We start from the raw sequence: 16,317 nt of genomic DNA on the forward strand, positions 1-16,317 counted from the left end.
CTCTTTTTCTATATTTACTCAGGCCTTTTAAACCTTGCCAAAGTTTGGCGTACCAAAGGCCCTGCTGATACTCTATTCCAAAATTCTATCATCCTCTTACTAAAACAATGCTGCCTAAAAGAACAATCTTGCGTTTATATCGTGCTTTTCAGTCGCTGGATGTTCCAGAGTGCTATGCAGCTAACAAAGTACTTATAAAGTGTGATCACTGTTGAATTGTAAGGAAATACAACAGCTAGCCTGGACACAGCAACGTTCCAAAAACAATAAATGAGATAAATGACTAATTAAACTGTTCTAGTAGTTGGCTGAGGACCAGAATTCTGGGGCAACTGTATTACTCTTCTTCTTCATAGAACCTTTCAAATACATCTGAATGGGACCTTGCTTTAGCATTTCATCGAAAAGATAAAACCTCTCATAGCGCATCACTCCTTCATACTGCACTGAATTGTCAGCTGAGATTTCATGTGTATTCAGCTCTCTGGGACAGGGTCTGAACCATAAACATTCTGACTCAGAGTCCAGTGCTACCATTTGCTAAGGCTAACAACAGAAACATAGGAACAGGAGCCATTCAGACAATTCAGCCTGCTCCGCCATTCAATAAGATCATGACTGATCATCTACCTCAACACCATTTTCCCACATGATCTCCATATCCCTTGGTGTCATTAGTCTCCAGAAAGCTGATGATTTCTGTTTTGAACATGCTCAATGATTGACCTTCCACAGCCTTCTGAGGTACAGAATTCCAAAGATTCACCTCTGAGTGAAGACATTCCTGCTCATTTCAGTCTTAAGTGGCCTATTCGCTATCCAAGATTATGCCCCTATCCAAGATTATGTCTCCTGCTTTTATACTTCCCAGCCATGGGAAACATCTTATTGACATCCACTCTGTCATGCCTTGTAAGAATTTTATAAGTTTCAATGTGGTCACCCCTCATTCTTCAAAACTCTAGGGAATACAGGCACAGCCTCCCTAGTGTCTCCTTATAAGACAATCCTGCCATCCCAGGGATTAATTTGGTGAACCTCTGTTGCACTCCCTCTATGGCAAGTGCACCCCTCCTTAGATAAGGGGATCAAAGCTGTACACAATACTCTGGCCAAGGCTCTGTACAACTGCAACAAGGCACCTTCACACCTGTAATCAAATCCCTTCACGATGAAGGCCAACATACCTTAAGGCCTTCTTAATTGCTTGCTGCACCTCCATGCTAGCTTTTAGTGACTCATGGACAAGGGCGCCCAAGTGCCTTTGGATGTCCACACTTCACAAACTCTCACCATTTAAGAAATATTCTGCTTTTCTGCTTTTTCTACCAAAGTGAAAAACTTCACAAGTATTCACATCATATTCCACCTGCCATGTTCTAGCCCATTCACCTAACCTGTCCAAGTCCTCTTGCAACCTCCTTTCATTCTCACAATTTACATTCCCAGTCATGTTGGCTGAAGCTCTGAAGAAGAGTCATATGGACTCAAAATGTTAACTCTGTTTCTCTCTCCACATATGCTGCCAGACCTGCTGAGTTTTTCCAGGATTTTCTGTTTTTATTTACATTCGCACTCAATTTGGTGTCATCAGCAAATTTGGAAAGATTACAGTTGGCCATCACATCCAAATCATATATATAGATTGTGAACAGCTGTGGACCTACCACTGATCCTTGCTGTACCCCACTAGTAACAGCCTACCATCCTGAGAATGACTTGTTTATTCCTACTCTCTGCTTTCTGTCTAATAACCAATTCTCAAACTACACTAGTCTAATTCTCCCAATCCCATGTACTCTAATTTTATTTGTTAACCTCCTGTGTGATTTTCAGTCTTCTAAAAATCCAAATACACCACATTCTTTGGCTCTCCTTTATCAATGTTACAAGTAGCACCCTCAAAAAACTCCAACAAGTTTGTCAAACATGATTTCCCTTTCACAAGTCTATGTAGACTCTGTCCAATTTTGCAATTCTTTTCTAAATGTCCAGTTATCACATTCTTTATAATCGATTCTCACGTTTCTCCTACTATTGATTTCAAGCTAACAGGTCTGTAGTTCCCCATTCTCCCTTTTCCTCTCTTCTTAAGTAAAAGGGTTACATTTGCTACATTCCAGTTAGCAGGACCCTTTCCAGAATCTATAGATTTTTGAAAGATAACCGCCAATGCATCCACTATCCCTGTATCCATCTCCTTCAACACTCTGGGCGGAAGCTCATCTGGTCCAGGGCATTTATCAACCTTCAATCCAGTTAACTTTTCAAGTACTACTTCTTTACTAATGCTAATTTCTTTTAGTTCCACAGTTTCGCAAGTTCCTTTGTCACTTAGTATTCCTGGGGGATTTTCTATATCTTCTTCCATAAAGATAGACACAAAGCCACTGTTTACTATCTCTGCCATTTCCCTGTTCTCAATTATAAATTCTGCTATCCCCACCTGTAAATAGCCAACATTTGTCCTAGCTAATCTTTTCCTTTTCAAACAACTAAAGAAGCTTTTACAGTCTGCCTTTATGTTCCTCGCTAGTTTGCATTCATATTCTTGTTTCCCTTTCTTATTCAGTTTCTTGGTCCTCCTTTGCTGCATTCTAGATTGCTCCCAATCCTCAGGCTTACCATTTTTCCTGCCATCCTTATAAGCCACTTCCTTTGATCTAATGCAATCTTTAACTTATTTCATTAAGCAGGATTGATTTACCTTTTCCTTTGGGTTTTTATGTCTTAGAGAAATGTAGCATAGGACTCCTTTAAATACTAGCCATTGCCTACCTTCCGTCAAATCTTTTAGTGCATTTTCCCAATCCACCATAGTTATCTTGCCCATCTTACCTTCATAATTTCCTTTCAGATTTAAGACCCTAATTTTAGAATGAACTATATCGCATTCAAACTTAATGTAAAATTCTATCATATTATGGTCACTATTTCCCAAAGGCTCCTTTATAGCAAGGTTATTAATTAGCCTTTTTTCATTACACAACACTAAAACCAAAATAGCCCGATCCCTAGTTGGATCCTTTATATGCAGCTCCAGAAACCCATCTCATACACACTCCAGGAATTCCTCCTCCAGACCATTAGTGCTGATTCAGTTAACCCAGTCTATGGCCAAAATTTTACACTCCCCTCCTACTCAGTGGGTTTTAAGCAGGGCGGGGAGGGGGAGGCATGAAATTGCAGGGACAGGATTCCCTCTGGATTCCCACCCACCCCGACCTAATGGCCACATAAGGACTACCTCCCACCCTGCCTCAATTTTTAGGCTGGTGGGCGGATTGATGCCCATAGAATCATAGACATTTACAGCACAGAAGGAGGCCATTTGGCCCATCGTGTTTGCACTGGTCAACAAAAATCTGACTACACTAATCCCATTTTCCAGTGCTTGGCCCAAAGCCCTGGAGGCTATGGTAAAGCAAGTGAATATCTAAATACTTCTTAAATGTTACAAGGGTTTCTGACTCAACCACCCTTTCGGGCAGGTGAGGTCTAGACTCCCACCATCCTCTGGGTGAAAAAGTTTCTCTTCAACTCCCCTCTTATTCTTCTACCTCTTACCTTAATCTATGTCCCCTGGCTATTGACCCCTCTACTAATTGAAAAAGTGCCTTCCTATCCTTTGCTGCTCCAAGGAAAACAATCCCAGCCTATCCAATCTTTCTTCACAGGTCAGACCCTCCAGCCCAGGCAGCATCCTAGTGAATCTCCTCTGTAGCCCCTCCAGTGCAATCACATCCTTCCTATAATGTAGTGACCAGAACTACATACAGTTCTCCAGTTGTGACCTATCCAGTGTTTTATACAGTTCCAGCATAACCTCCCTGCTCTTGTATTCTATGCCTCACCTAATAAAGGCAAGTATCTCATATGCCTTCTTAACCACCTTATCTACTTGCTCTGCTACCTTCAGGGATCTGTGGATATGCATACTAAGGTCCCTCTGATCTTCAGTACTTTCCAGGGTCCTACCATTCATAGCGTAACCCCTTGCCTTGTTAGCCCTCGCCAAGTGCATTACCTCACACCTTTCCAGGTTGAATTCCATTTGCCACTGCTCTGCCCACCTGACCAGTCCATTGATATCCTCCTCCAGTTTATGGCTATTCTCCTCACTATTTACCACCCTACCAACTTCTTATCATGCCCCCTACATTTACGTCCAAATCATTTATGTACACCACAAACAGCAAGGTCCCCGGCACTGAGACCTGCAGAAACAGACTTCCAGTCACAGAAACATCCCTCTACCATCACCTTCTGCTTCCAGCCAATTTTGGATCCAACATGCCATTTTGCCTCGGAACCCTTGACCAGTCTGCCATGAGGGCCCTTATCAAAAGCCTTGCTAAAGTCCATGCAGACCACACCAAATGCATTACCCTCATTACCCTAAAAAAATTCAATCAAATTTGTCAAACACGACCTTCCCTTAACAAATCCATGCTGAATATCCCTGATTAATCTGTGTCTCTCCAAGTGCAGAGATATTCTGTCTCTCAGAATTCTTTCTAGTAACTTCCCCACCACCAAGGTTAAACTGGCTGGCCTGTAATTTCCGGGTCTATCCCTTCCTCTCTTTTTTAATCAAGGGACAATGTTAGCAGTCCCCGACTCCTCTGGTACCTCACCTGTGGTGAGACAGGATTTTAAAATTACTTCCAGGTCTCCTGGCATCCCTTCCCTTGCTTCCCTCAACAGCCTGGGATACATCTCATCCAAGCCTGCGGTTTTATCCACTTTTAAGGCCGCTAAACCCGCTAGTACCTCCTCTCTCTCTTTATGTTAATTTCCTCTAATATTTCACAGTCCTCCACCCTGATGTCTATACCTGCATCATCCATGGTGGAAACCCAGAAATAAAGAAAGTTAGATGTCAGGGTAGGAAGGGTGAGGGTCATCTCAATCAGAAGCCCCCTTCTGACTGGGGGCACCCTTCCCTTAAGGACCAGTGACCTCTTGACCTCCCTCACTCCCCCCCAGCCAATCTCCTGAGACCCTAATTGCACCCCCTCACAAACCCCCCAGGCCTTCTGTACCCTCCCCATCTTGGAACACCTAATATTTATCTGGGCCTCTGATTCCTGGGTTGCAGGGCGGAATTGTTCAAGATTTGCACTAAGTGTGGTAGCGGGTGAGAAAACGAACATTTTACACACCCCCCCCCCCCACCACCACCCAATCCCCCCAGCCGCAATGGCAGAATTTCACACCGTATTGTCCCAATCCACCTCATTCATCATGCATTCCCAGGGAACATGGCATTTCGATGATGGGTGGTCTCTCGCTTGTTGCTTCCTCACTCCGGGCGCCATATTTAAAGTACAGCTGGGCACACACATAGCTCTCAGTGCTTCCAGCCCAGGACTGCTGCACAGAAGACATGGCCCTGAAAGGCAAGAAGAATGCAATCCCTTTATGCAGTGATGGGTCCCTCGAGCACTTTTTGGATTCCATGGAGGCCCACTGTGATGTCCCCTATCTCCGCTCTGAGCACAGGCCAGCAAGCAAGGTCACCAATGCAATAGGAAGAGGTGGCAGTGGTGGTCAGCGCCAATGCTTTGCAAAACAAGACAGCCATCAAGTACTCATGGCCAGCTGCTCCCTCTGCCGTGACAGAGGACAAGGTTGAGGGGGTCACAAGCAAATAGAACTCAAAGGGAGTGGACAGCCTCTGAGACCCCTGAGTGGATGACCAATGTGTGTCCAGCTGCTGCTCCTCCTCCCTTTGGGTGCCTGTGGGCCTGGCCTGACTCCTTGAGAGGAAGGAAAGCCTTGAGAGATGTCTTGCTCTCTCTATCTCTCTTTCCCCCCAACAGAGAGAGCAGTCCAGGGGAGGAAGGAGTCTGGAGGGGGAAGGAGCAAGGGTGGAGGAAGAAGTAAGGGTTGAGGGAGGAGTCAAGAAGGGGAAAGAGTAAGTAGTGGGTGAAGGAGTGCGTAGGTGGAGGTGGAAGGTTTTGGGGGTGAGAGAAGAAGGAGTTCCAAAGTGGGGAGGAGTTCCGAGGGGAGAAGGACTAAGGAGGGGATGTCCAGGTGAATATGCAAGGGTGGGGTCTGTGGAGTTCCCCCACAACCTCACCACCCCCCCCAACACCTTCATTCGCCCCCCAACCTCACCCTCCGACACGTTCACTCTCCTCACCAACTTCACCCCCGACACGTTTGTTAGCCCCTCCGAACCTCACTCCCCTGACACATTTGTTGCCCCCCTCCCAACAACACCCCTTGTGACACCTTCATTCCCTCCCTCCCAACCTCACACAACCCCACCCAACACTCCTTCCTCTCCCACCCCTCCGGTACACTTTGCTCTCCCACTCACAGCTGGGCCTTTCTGCCCACCCCCTTGTCAATCATCCATAGCAGACCACAGGGCCTTAACAGTGATTTTCCACCTTCTGTAAGCTGCTTTGCAGTGGAACCATGTTCATGACAATCCACCCAGCATACGATGGGCACTCCACCAGGGCCCCATTGCCGTTGGGCTTCAGCACCTTCTGCTCCTCGGATATCCGTGTGGTGATCAAGGCCCTGAGGGTAAAATCCGACTTCTGCACATCACACATGTCTGCACCAGTGTGTTTTCCTGCTGACGTGGGCAGTAAATCTGTTGTGGGGAGGCTGATTCCCAGCGAGCTGGGCTTATAATGACATGTATATATGTATTAGCATGAGGTTCCCGACATCCGATGGTGGGAAACACAGCCCGCCATTGATGGCCAGAACAGACAATTGCAAACATGTTTCATGACGGTATGAAACCGATTTTTGGCCTTCCTACCATATTGCCCACTCACACCTGCCATGACGCCCAACAACAGCAGGCATGGAAAATTCTGCCGTTAGTCTCAGGCAGCTCCATGCAGTTCCGCTTCTGGCCATTGCAGCGCTGTTGCTGCAGGGATTGAAGAGCTGCTGGCCAATCAGATTGGCTGGCAGGTCTCCAAGGTGGGACTTTCTCCCGAGTGTGGGACATGAGTTCCGCCAACTGCTAATGAACTGCCAATGAACACTCAATTGGATGTAAAATGTCAGTGGTGCAGCTGGAATCGGTGATCCTTTGGATGGCAAGGACAAGACCCTGCCATCCTAAAATTCCAGGCCCGTGTGTAATTTGAAGTCGCCTAGCATTACTGTAATACCCACATTACATGCATCACTAAATTCCTGATTTATACCATGCTCAATATATACATCTCCCACCAATGTTTGTTGTCACTTGCTGTTTCTTAGCTCCACCCAAACTGATTCTACATCTTGACCTTTTGATCTAAGATCCTCTTTTACTAATAATGTACTGGTCTCGTCCGTTATTAAGAGTACAATCCCACCCCCTTTTCCCTTTTGCCTATCACCCCTAAATGCCAAATATCCTTGAATATTCAGTTCCCAGTCTTGGTCACTCTGTAGCCACGTCTCCGTAATGGCAATTAAATCATACCCATTTGCCTCAATTTGTGCATTCAAATCAGCAGCTTTTTTTGTGAATGCTACGTACATTCAGATAGAATGTTTTTAATCCTGCTTTTTTAACATGATTCTCTATCCTGAACCTATTTGATACTTGCCTCTGCTTCATCTGTCTTTTTTTTTATTTTCTACTTTTCCACTTCCTTCTGCCAGTTTTGCTTCCCTCGAATCTGAGCTCCCTCTCAGGTTCCCATCTCCCTGCCAATCCAGTTTAAACCCTCTCCAATAGCATTAGCTGCGAGGATGTTAGTGTTGGTCCTGCTAGGATGTAGTCCATCCATCTTGTTCAGGTCCCACCTGCCCTGGAACTGGTCCCAATGCCCCAGGACCTGATACCCTCCCACACCAGGTCTCCAGCCACGTGTTCAATTGCTGAGTTCTCCTGTTTCAATGCTCGCTAGCACGTGGGGCTGGAAATAATCCTGAGATTATTTTGGTAATTGTCATTGGTACTGACGTCTGCACTAGAATGCTGTTTTGGTTGCTTTAGGGTGCTTAAGATGGCGTTTGGTGAATGAGAGGGTTTTAAGTGTTAATTTTAAGGGTTATTTTAATTTAAGGGTTAATTTTTATCTAAATTGTAGACTTTTCTTTCATTTAGCAATTAACTTGAAGTTTCTCTTGGGGTTGGGAGAATTCAGTTTTATTCCATCATAAAAACAGAGGTATACAGGCTCTCTTTGGAGCTGCAGCTAGTTAATTAGGTAACTGGCTTAAACTGGTTTTCAGAAGCTTAAATCAGGGAGCATAAAAACAAACCTTCTTCAGTGCGGCTTGTCTGCACTAGAGTGCTCCTTTGGGTACATTAGAATACTAAATTTGGAGTTTGGTAAGTGAGGAAGTTTAGAGAAGAGATGAAAGAGGTGCTTCTTTCTTTTTCTACCTTTCCTCAGCCTCAAGTAGCTGGCTCTTATTTTACGACAGGGTAAGAAGCTGATTGAATGCCATAGTAGCCCATAAAGCAGTGGGAGTTCAGAGATGGAGAGCCAGGGGTTTACAGATAAAATCTAAAAGTGACATCACAGGAGTCCTGTAAATTGATTGGTTAGTAAGTGTAGGCCTTTCCAGATTCGGCACAAGGAGATGATTGGGGAGTTATAGGGGAGTTATTATATTATACCATACTGTAGTAAACACTTTATATAAAGCTTATGGTATATCAGTGCAACTCAGCCATGTGGAATGTGCATCCTGTGGGATGTGGGAAGTCATGCAGCCACGAAACGCCCGCGATGACTACATCTGCAGGAAGTGTCACCAGCAGCAGAAACTTCAGCTCCAGGTTGGGGAACTTCAGTGGCAGCTGGAGTCACTGTTGTTCATCTGCAAGGCTGAGAATTACGTGTGTAGCATGTTTAGAGAGGTGGCCATGTCACAGCTAAGAAGTACGAAGTACAAATGCAGAGAGGGAATGGGTGACTGCCTGAGTATCTAAGAGATACAAGCAGGTAGTGCAGGAATCCCCTGAGGCTATCTTGCTCTCTAACCACTTTTCCACTTTGGATACTGGAAAATGAGACAGCTCCTCAGGGGATTGTAACAACAGCCAAGTTTGTGGAGCCATAGGTGGCTTAGTTGCATAGGAGGGAAGGAGGAAGAGTGGAAGCGCTATAGTGGTAGGGGATTCCATAGTTAGAGGAGCAGACAGGCATTTCAATGGCTGTAGAGGTGACTCCAGGATGGTATGTTGCCTCCCTGGTGGGTCAAGGATGTCACAGAGTGGCTGCACGGCATTCTTTTGGGGGAAGTGAACAGCCAGAGGTTGTGGTCCACACTGGGACCAATGACATAGGTAGGAAAATGAATGAGGTCCTGAAAGCACATTTTAGGGAGTTAGGGAGGGAATTAAAAAGCAGGACCTCAAGCGCAATAGTCTTAGGATTACACCCAGTGCTACATGCTATTGAACATAAGAATAGGAAGATTGAGCAGTTCAATATGTGGCTGGAGAAAAGGATTAGGAGGGAGGGCTTTAGATTTCTGAGGCATTGGGACTGGTTCTACGGCTGAGAGGATTTAAACTAGATTGGCAGGGAAATGGGAACCTGAGGAGAAATTCAGAGAGGAGAGGAGAAAAACTGGCAGTGGGAAGTAGAGAAGTATTAACTAATAAGGAGGATATATCAGAGAGTAGTATCAAGGTAAATAGAAAAGCTGGGGAATTTGATAGAATTAGAGTAGGCAATAGTAAGTCATTAGTTAGGGTCAGAGTAAGGGGGAAAGTGAAAAAGCCTAAATCAGGATTAACATGCATGTATGTGAGTATGGTTAATAAAATTGGTGAACTACAGGCACAGGTTGACAAATGGGATTATAATATTATTACTATAACAGAGACCTGACTCAAAAAAGGGCAGGACGTTAACTATCCCTGGGTACAAGGTGTTTAGGAGAAAGAGGAAAGGAGGAAAAGTTGAAGTATTGATTAAAGATGGCATTACAGTACTGGAAAGAGAGGATGTTCCAGAGGGATCAAGAATGGAATCTCTCTGGCTAGAGGTAAGGAATGAAAAAGGTGCAATAACATTGATCAGTATAGTATATAGACCAACTATTGGGAGGGATGTAGAGAAACAATTTGCAAATAAATTACAGAGGGATACTAGAATTATAGAGTAATTATAATGGGGGACTTCAATTATCCAAATATAGACTGGGATAGGAATAGTGCAAAGGGACAAGAGGGGTGAGAGTTGCTTGAATGTGTTCAAGGTAATTTTCTGCAAGCAAAATGGTTCTAGTCCAATGAGAGGGCAGCCACTCTTGCACCTGGTTCCGGGGAATGAGTTGGCCCAAGTGGATCAAATATCAGTGGGAGAACATTTAGGGGACAGTGACTATTTTATCATAAAGTTTAGGTTGGTCAAGGAAAAGGACGGAACAATTCAGAGCAGGAATAATTAACTGGGGGGAAAGTCAACTTCGATGGGATGAGAATGTATCTGAGTTGAGTGAGTTGGAAACAAATGTTGGCAGGAAAGACGGTGGCTGAACAATGGGCCATCTTCAAAGAAACAGTATTGTAGGCAATGTCAAGGTATATTCCCTTGAAGGGGAAAGGTAGGAAAAATAATCCCCAGAGCGCCCTGGATGACGAGATAGATAGAGGTAATGATGAAAAGGAAGAAATGCGCGTGTGATAGATGTCAGGTAGAAAATACAATGGAGAATCATGCTGAATGTAGAAGGACCAGAGAGGAAGTGAGAAACTAAGAAGAAAAGCAAGGGGAGAACATGAAAAGTGACTGGTAGCGAACATAAAAGGGAATCCCAAGGTCTTCTATAAGCTTATAAATAATAAAAAGGTGTTAAAAGAAAGAGTAGGACCGATTAGGGATTTAAAAAAGTGGACTTGCACATGGAGGCAGGAGAAGCAGCGGACATATTAAACAAATACTTTGCATCTGTCTTTACAAAAGAAGACGATGCTACCCAGGCTGAGGTGAGAGAGGAGCTAACTGGTACACTAGAAGAATTTATAATTGAGAAGGAGGAGGCATTAGAAAGACTATCTTTACTTAAAATAGATAAGGTACCAGGACTGGATGAGATGCATCCAAGGTTACTGAGGAAAGTGAGAATTTGCAGATGCACTAGTGATAATCTTTCTGTGTTCCTTAGATATGGGGATTGCACCAGAGGACTGGAGAATTGCAAATGCTACACTCTTATTCAATAAGGGGTGCAAGGATAAAGCAAGAAACTACAGACCAGCCAGTTTGAGTTCATTGGTGAGGAAACTTCTGGAAACTACAGTTTGGGACAAAATCAACAATCACTTAGACAAGTGCAGGATAATCAAGGAAAGCCAGCATGGATTTATTAAGGGAAAGTCACATTTAACTAACTTGCTGGAATTTTTTGAGGAGGAAATGGAAATGGTTGATAAGGGCAATGCTGTTGATGTGGTGTATATGGATTTTCAAAAGGCATTTGACACAGTGCCACACAACAGACTTGTGAACAAAATTCTAGATCATGGAATAAAAGGGAAACTAGGCACATGGATAGGAAATTGGCTGAGCGACAGGAAACAAGCTGTAGTGGTAAATGGATGTTTTTCAGATTGGAAGAATGTCTGTAGTGGAGTTCCCCAGGGGTCAGTGTTGGGACCCTTGCTCCTCCTGATATATATTAATGACCTAGATTGTGGTATGTAGGGCATGATTTCAAAATTTGCAGATGATATGGAGATTGGAAATGTTGTCAACTGTGATGAGGATAGCCTTGAACTTCAAAAGGACATAAATATGTTCATGGATTGGGCAGACAAGTGGCAGATGAAGTTCAATGCAGAGAAGTATGATGCAATTCATTTTGCCAAGAAGGATATGGTGAGGCAGGATAAAATAAAGGGAGAAACTCTAAAAGAGGTGCAGGAGCAGAGGGACCTCAGCATATATGTACTTAAGTCGTGAAGATGGCAGGACATGTTGAGAGAGCAGTTAATAAAGCATATCATATCTTAGGCTTTATTAATAGTGGCACTGAGTACAAGAGTAAGGAGGCCATGTTGAACTTGTATAAGATACTAGTTAGGCTTCATCTGGAGTACTGCATCCTGTTCTGGGTGCCACACTTGAGGAAGAATGTGAAGGCATTGGAGAGAGAGTACAGAGGAGATTCACAAGAATGATTCCAGGGACAAAGAACTGCAGCTAGGTTGATGGATTGGAGAGGTTGGGACTGTTTTCCTTGGAGAAAAGAAGTATTCAAGATCCTGAGGGGTATGGGCAGGGTAAATAATGAGAAACTGTTCTCACTCATAAGAGCATCAAGAACTAAAGGGCAGAGATTCAAAATAATTGGCAATAGGAGTAAAAGTGATGTGAGGAAAAAAATGTTTCACTCAGAGGATGGCTGGAGTCTGGAATGAACTTCCTGAGAGGGTGTTGGAGGCAAGTCCAATCAAGGTATGCAAAAGAGAATTGGATTGCTATCTGAAGATAAAAAAAATGTGCAAGGTTATGGGGATAAGGCAGCCGAGTAGAACTAGGTAGAATGCTCTTTCAGAGAGCCAGTGCAGACTTGATGGGTGAAATGGCTTCCTTTTGCATGCTAAAGATTCTGTGATTCAGTGACATGGACTATGACCTCTGGCTGTTCACCCTGCTGCAGAAGAATGTCCTGCTGTTGTTCTGTGGCATCCTTGACTCTGGCACCAGGGATGCAACATATCCTCCTGTAATTATATCTATGGCCACAGAAACGCCTGCCTGGTCCCATAACTAATGAATCTCCTATCACTACTGTTCTTCTCCTCTTCTTCTAGCCCTCCTGCACAGCAGAGCCTCCAGTGGGGGTGTCACAAACTTGGCTCTGACTACACTCCTCCGAGGAACCAACACAATCATCAGTGTCCAAAACTGAAAACTGATTAGCGAGCAGATGTCAGGGGATTCTTGAACTACCTGCCTGCTTCTTTTGGACTACCTGGCGGTCACCCATTCCCTTTCTGCATCCATGCTTCTACCCTGCAGTGTGACCACCTCTCTGAATGTGCTACCCACATAGTTCTCAGCCTCATAGCGACTCCTACTGCCACTTGAGCTTCGAAACCCAGAGCTCAAGTTCCTGCAGCTGGTGACATTTCCTGCACATGTGATTGTCTAGATCACCGGTGGCATCCATGACTTCCCACATACTACAGGACACACACATGTGACTGAGCTGTCCTGCCATGTCATAACTAATTTTACAACTCCTGGGTTTAACTTGTCCAGACTCGTGAAAATCTTGAAGACCCCTTACTCTTCAGAAAGTAATACCCAAAGTAGATAATCTTTCCTCAAACTTTAACCCTCTAAATTCAGGAATAAAATTTGTTGCCATCCCCTGGAGTTCCTCCAATGGCTGCAATTTCAGCAAATCAAAACTGTAGATCAAAGTTTGCCAACTTGAATATGACCTAATTATCCTGACTCTAGGATCCAGATTTTCTTCTCCCAATGAAAGTGTGAATTGGGTCATGAAATACTGAACTTAGTTCTTCATTGCTGGGAAAAATATTTCCCTCTGCCTTCCAACCCCATGCATTTTTGTGGGCCTTTTTGTGGGTTGGGAAGGCCTTGAGTGTAAAACGTACCTACACATCGTCCAAGGTCTAAGTCTGCATTGCGAAGACGGCAGGACAATTGCATTTCCTCCTGTACACTATTTTCCACTAATTTTGCTTCTGGTGTGGGTTTTGGAAGCCTCAAAGTATACACTCCCTTTGCGAGTTTCTGACAATTTGGGGAAACCTGCTGATGAATCGCCTGCTGAGGATTCTGAAACATTTTGAAAGGTAAGTGTAAGATGTTTTGACACCTTCAAATGTCATTAGTAGATTGTCATGAAGCTATTAATGTATATATTATTATTTAAAATAGAGGTTTAGTCTGTGGGTGTATCTTAATTGGATTAAAACCAGATAGTCTGGGTGCTTTGCTATGTACTAGTTTTGAGATGTAAGAGAAGTAGAGTGCGTTTGCATTTTTTGAATAGAGCATTTAAGCAGTAGGGTGAAATATGGCACCTGGTGAGCAGAGACCAAACAATATGTTTATATTGCTAATAAGATTGTTACTATGAGAGAGGTTTTATTGCTAGAAGAGGTGAGTTCATAGAGGCTGGCGATACAATGAGAATTTATGTTCAATGAGCTGTGCTAGGTATATGGATAGCAGTTTTGTGTGTGCGGGGCAGATGCAATGTAAGATCAAAGTAGCTGTAAGCTGTCAAGGTTATATGGATTATGAACAGATGCTGTCATTTTTCTAGCATTTTCTTTTTTTTGTTGAAGCTGTAAGCCTACAGCTGTCTCCATGGGAACCAAAGTGAAAGGAACCTTATTTTGAATTTGTAAGGTGAAAATACTTTGCCTGGTGTCTGGTTAAGTCCATGGATTACTGTTGCCTTAATGGAGATTAGTTTAGGAATTTGTTAAAAGTTATGATAGTGGTAATTTGTAGCCATGTATATGTGTTTAATGTGTTGTAACTTAATAAAATGTTTCATTTAGTTTAATATAAAACCACTCAAGAAGTGAGGGCCTGATTCCTGAATTTAGAGTTGCAACTCAAACATACCACGTAAAAGTATAGGTTGTGACAGTTGTTTAAAGTTTTCCTCTGGGATTTTTGAATAGCTCAGCTTTAATAAACTGCTGTCTCATAACAACTGGATGTCCAAGCAGGATAAAAATATTTCTAATTCCTTGATCAGTTTGGAATCGGTGAATTTTAGGGTTATGAGTACGAGAAGCACTTTGAATTCAGAAGTTTGTGAGGTATTTTAGAAGTGGTGAGACTGCAAGATGGCTTTGGCAATTGCTAAGATGTGTCCTGGAATAGAAGAGAGAACTCTGATTGGGTTGGAAAAAATAACCAAAAGTAAGTTAACAGAGTTGGGACATAAGTTAAAATTTGGGTTATCTGTGTGGGCTGTGGAATCAGGTATAAATAAAAGTATAAAACAAAAACAGAATTACCTGGAAAAACTCAACAGGTCTGGCAGCATCGGCGGAGAAGAAAAGAGTTGACGTTTCGAGTCCTCATGACCCTTCGACAGAACTTGAGTTCGAGTCCAAGAGAGATTTGAAATATAAGCTGGTTTAAGATGTGTGTGTGGGGGGCGGAGAGATAGAGAGACAGAGAGGTGGAGGGGGTGGGGTGTGGTTGTAAGGACAAACAAGCAGTGATAGAAGCAGATCATCAAAAGATGTCAACGACAATAGTACAATAGAACACATAGGTGTTAGAGTTAAAGTTGGTGATATTATCTAAACGAATGTGCTAATTAAGAATGGATGGTAGGGCACTCAAGGTATAGCTCTAGTGGGTTTTTTTTTAATTTTTTTTTATTATATAATGGAAATAGGTGGGAAAAGGAAAATCTTTATAATTTATTGGAAAAAAAAGGGAAGGGGGAAACAGAAAGGGGGTGGGGATGGGGGAGGGAGCTCACGACCTAAAGTTGTTGAATTCAATATTCAGTCCGGAAGGCTGTAAATTCCCTAGTCGGAAGATGAGATGTTGTTCCTCCAGTTTGCGTTGGGCTTCACTGGAACAATGCAGCAAGCCAAGGACAGACATGTGGGCAAGAGAGCAGGGTGGAGTGTTAAAATGGCAAGCGACAGGGAGGTTTGGGTCATTCTTGCGGACAGACCGCAGGTGTTCTGCAAAGCGGTCGCCCAGTTTACGTTTGATCTCTCCAATGTAGAGGAGACCACATTGGGAGCAACGAGTGCAGTAGACTAAGTTGGGGGAAATGCAAGTGAAATGCTGCTTCACTTGAAAGGAGTGTTTGGGTCCTTGGACGGTGAGGAGAGAGGAAGTGAAGGGGCAGGTGTTGCATCTTTTGCGTGGGCATGGGGTGGTGCCATAGGAGGGGGTTGAGGAGTAGGGGGTGATGGAGGAGTGGACCAGGGTGTCCCGGAGGGAGCGATCCCTACGGAATGCTGATAAAGGGGGTGAAGGGAAGATGTGTTTGGTGGTGGCATCATGCTGGAGTTGGCGGAAATGGCGGAGGATGATCCTTTGAATGCGGAGGCTGGTGGGGTGATAGGTGAGGACAAGGGGGACCCTATCATGTTTCTGGGAGGGAGGAGAAGGCGTGAGGGCGGATGCGCGGGAGATGGGCCGGACATGGTTGAGGGCCCTGTCAACGACCGTGGGTGGAAAACCTCGGTTAGGGAAGAAGGAGGACATGTCAGAGGAACTGTTTTTGAATGTAGCATCATCGGAACAGATGCGACGGAGGCGAAGGAACTGAGAGAATGGGATGGAGTCCTTACAGGAAGCGGGGTGTGAGGAGCTGTAGTCGAGATAGCTGTGGGAGTCGGTGGGTTTGTAATGGATA

Source organism: Carcharodon carcharias, chromosome 6, assembly GCF_017639515.1.
Source record: "Carcharodon carcharias isolate sCarCar2 chromosome 6, sCarCar2.pri, whole genome shotgun sequence".
Taxonomy (NCBI): Eukaryota; Metazoa; Chordata; class Chondrichthyes; order Lamniformes; family Lamnidae; genus Carcharodon; species Carcharodon carcharias.